The following is a 4,450-nucleotide window of genomic DNA, read 5'->3' as shown; positions in this document are numbered from 1 at the left end:
TCATTTGCATAGCCTCTTCCCCAATCCTGACAAGTTTTAAGGTACCATTGTCAAAGGGTGAACTTTTAAGGATTTCATTAATTAAGTTCCAGTAAGAAAAGGTGGGAACAGGCACCTTTTCTGGGCCAAAGGATTCATAATAATCTTTTAAACAGTCTCCTACTCTAAGCCATCTTTTACCATCAATGGTCCCTTCAAGGGGAAACCACGGACACAATTCTCTTATGTATGAAAAGAATAATTTTAAGTCCTTTTTCTTAACATGTGCCCCCCGTGTCTTGAGGTCCTCCTTGAGGCCTGACAAAAACAAATCATGTGATGAAACTGCTTGTCCCATGGTGGGTCACTCACCGTGTGTCGTCCCCACTCTCCTCCTGGATCTGTCTCTCGGTCGTGTCTGCCGAGGTGATTGCGAGCTCTGCTTGGCCAAGTCTCCCCGGAGGATGGCGTTCCTTCTCAGTCAAAGGCTCAAGCCCCAATCGTTGGGCGCCAAATGTCCCGACCGGCAGGACACATCAACGTGGGCGGTGAACCTAGGTGGGGAGGAATGAAAGAACAAGAGACACGAAGGATGACAGCAAGACAGGAGTTCTGATCAAGCTGCAAACTTTTATTGTTCACACAGGGGTATTTATATGCTGGGGATGGGGAAGCTCTCTAATCAGCAATTGCTGAATATGGGGGGTAAAACTGCCAGCTGCAAGATGTCTGATGATCCTGATAACCACAGGATGTTCCAGGGAGATAGGTAGCTGCAGGATGTCTCCCAGGGGGCTGTTTCTTGTAAATGTCAGGCTATTCTTTGAAGGAGAATTTCCTTCTAGCCCCTGACACCATACCTCCCACAAAAAAGAAAATGAATTAACAGAGAAGAGTTCACACTGATCCTCCCTGAAGTTCCCCACCCTACTCCACCCACAACATCCAAAAATGGCCTTAATAGTCATTGCAGCCACATTGATGCAGCACCTACTATGTGCTAAGGACTGCTGTGCATAAAAAAACCCATGAGACACACCAGTACCTCCATTTAAGAAAGAAAATGAGGCACAGAGAGATTGATTAACTTACCCATGATCACACAGCTCAAAAGAGGCCCAGCAGGGTTTTAAACCCGGGCCATTTGGTTTTACTCCAGACCCCTCAGACCAAAGACGCAGTAAGTGGGAGGAGAACATCAGACATATGATCCACCTATGGCAGGAGGAGACTTGGGTGAGTGGAGCCTTCCGTGAAACAGACAGTGTCCCCCCTCGGGGGCTGCCTCACCTGGTCCTGAGAGGCCCGCTCAGCCTGGGGGAGAAGAGAGCCCCCTGCCAGCCTGTTGGTTTAAGAGAATGTTCACTTACCTGAGCTGCAACGTCCCCACTGCTCTGAGCTGAGGAGGCGGGCCACGTCCTGTCAGAGATCCTTAGAGGTGACCTCATTTTAAGGAAAAAAGCCTGTGTCCAATTGTCCGAGATTGATGAAGTCAGGGGCCAGCACAGGCAGCCAGCAGAGGGGACACCATTGTAGAGATGACCCAGAGCATGGTCCAGGGACCTGGGGCACGGCCTGGGCATGGCCTGGTGGCTCCCAGCTGACATCCTCCCTGCCCGGGAGCTCCTGGAAACTGCCTTCATGGTGATTTTCAGGTGCATACGTGGGAGACCCTGCTTGCTCTAGCCTCAGGGTAGGACAGGGAAGAGTTCAGGCCTCATCAGACTATGGGCATGAGCAGGATGGTGGCCGGGAGGGGAAGACATCAAGGGCCTTCATCTCACAGCAGTTTATGCATTGTTTGTTGAGCCCCTACCATGCATCATATGGATGTAGCTGGAAAGTGGATTTTTAGCATGTGTAACGGACCTGAGGCAGCAGTGGGCTTGGTCCATTTGAGGCTGTGTGGGGAGTTGAGGCTGGCCTGAGCCAGGATGTGCCTGGGGATAGCTGCACCAGATGAGGCAGTTTTGGAACTGATTGACTTCTTTCCCTTGTGCTCCACCTGTCAAACAAGCAAGGCACAGAGATGAAGCTCTTTCACATGACAGATGAAGAGTCTGAAGGTCAGAGTGGTAAAGGCATTTCCAGGTAATACATGGCAGAGCTGGAATTCTCATCCAGGTCTGCCTCTACAGCAGTTTACCTGTCCCTTCTAGCATGACTTTCTGACAAGTCCAGACCCACCCAAACTCAACCTCCTGTATCTGGTTTGGAGAGTCTCAGGTACATGAGTCATATAAGGCCCTGATAAGTCCTTCTGCAAAGGAAGTTTCTAATATTTCTTTAACCCAGCACTTGCAACGTTCATTTGAACATAAGATCCTTATAAGTGTGACTAGAATGAAGACATTTCAGAAGTGACCTTGGGAGACACTGGTCTTGGTAACCCACAGAAGTCTCAATTGGTCTTCCTGATCTTGGGGAAGAGAATTCTGGGTATATTTTGGAGACTCAGTAAGATGGTGAAGGGATGGAGAGAGATTCAAAGGATTAAGGGGGGTATTTCAGAGCGGGAAGGGATCCCTAGGAGGACCCTAAGTGGGACTCTGTAGAGATTTCCTCCCTCGCTTCAGAGAACAGAACCAGGGCCCATGAGGGTAGGAAAGGGGTTGGACACTGTACCTGAGGTGGGCCATCTTGGTCGGGAGTGAGCTCCCCACCACCAGCAGTGTGCAATTAGAAACTGTTGCATTACACTGCTGAAGGTCACTTCCTCTAGGATTCTGGGCTTCGGGGTAAAGAAAGCCACCCCACCTGGGCCATGCTCAGTCCCCCCTTCTCTCCAGAGTGGGCACAAAGAAGCCAGGCATGGCACATTCATGACATTAGGAAAATCCTTATAAATAAAATAGTTCCTATGAAAGCTGATGAGCTCTCCACAGTCCATCTCCTCTCAACAGGAATAAAGCCAAGCCCGTGACTCCAGTGTCACCTCCCGCCATCAACTAGAGGAAACGCTCATTTTAAGAAGTATAACAAGAAAAGTGAGTGACAGTCTACTGACATTTTAAAAAGTGTGTGAGCAGGGGGGGCGTGACTGGCTGGAGAGACCCAGAGACAGGAGGAGAGAGGAGCCACACCAGTCCCTTCCATCTGCGCTCAACCTGGAGGGCTCAGGCTCCTCTGTCGCCCAAGGGCTGCAGCTCGGTGTCCCCTTCACCAAGAAGGAGGTCGAGGTGGGAAGGGGCGGGTGGGGGGTTTGGGCCATGGGCCTGGGGTGCCCCGACTCCTAGGTCAGGGTCCCCCCTGGCGGGGCTCTGGTGGCTCTGGGGGACTGTCCTGGGAGGGCAGGCAGGGGATCTGGGCAATGGAGACCAGGGATCAGGTCCCCTCAGCTTTCCAGCCAGGCTGCGGCTCAGGGACACACACGGACCCACCTCGTGCCGGCACCACTGCCACCTGCCCCCACCGTGACCTGCACCCCTGGAGTGAGCGCAGCCCAGGGTGGGGTGCAGCAGCGTGGGACGGATGTCCATGGAGACCATTCTAGGGAGGACCTGGGGCCACCTCTACACCCTCTCCAAGGCGAGGGGCGAAGATGCTGGGCCTGGGGACTCCCTGGGCACCAACAGGGACAATGCCCTGGGGATTCGTGGGCTCCAGGACTGAAGCCAGCTTCGGGCCCCCACCGTGACTGCCTCTCACACTGCCCTCCTAGTGCAGCACACACACACACGCATGCGTGTGGGCCAGCGCATGCTCACTAGCATGGATGTCACACCCCTGCACCAGCATCACCACCCGAGCAGAAGGGACTGGCAGGGTGGGTCCACCTGCACATGCGCAGACCGTGCGCACCCACCCCGTGATGCATGCACCGCCCCCCCCACACACGCCTGTTCTGTCTTACTCACTAGCACACTTACGTGCACACACGGGGACAGACCCTCATTCTGCCCCGCGTCCCACACTCCCAGCAGGTGCCCGTCCAGCACAGGCCAAACCCACGGGGCGTCGCGCACCCAGTCACGGTGGCCTCCCCACCTCCCAGCACCCCACCTCGTGGTGCCCCACTCCCTGATCAGTGTTTGCACAGCTGTCCTGTGTCCCCTGAGCGCTGGGGGAGCAGGCCACGGGCGGTCTCGAGGGAGAATGTCACCCTCTCCAGCCCCTCCTGCCCCCAGCCCGCCTTTGTCAACCAGGACAGCGCTCCGGGGACCCTGCTGTCCTGCCCTCCTAGCTGGCTTCCCCGCCAGGGCCCTGGGCAATGAGTGAGCCTCGGGCATCCCTCCTCACCCTGTCGCCCTTGCCCAGGCCTTATCAGTGGGCGCGGGTAGAGAGGACAGGGGCTGCCACTTGGGGAGGCCTGTTCTAGAAGCATCCACCCGTCCCTCCCCTTCCTCTCCACCCGCCCAGCCCCTCATATCCGCTGGTGGCCCCACCTCTCAGCCTTTGTCCAGGCTGTTCCCCGCCCCCAACTCGCCCCTTAGCAAGGACCCCTAGCCTCCCTCTCCAGGAAGCCCTCTGG

The sequence above is a fragment of the Marmota flaviventris genome, unplaced genomic scaffold (assembly GCF_047511675.1).
Source record: "Marmota flaviventris isolate mMarFla1 unplaced genomic scaffold, mMarFla1.hap1 Scaffold_48, whole genome shotgun sequence".
Classification (NCBI taxonomy): Eukaryota; Metazoa; Chordata; class Mammalia; order Rodentia; family Sciuridae; genus Marmota; species Marmota flaviventris.
The sequence above is the reverse complement of the archived record's forward strand: the minus strand, read 5'-3'. Positions refer to the sequence as shown.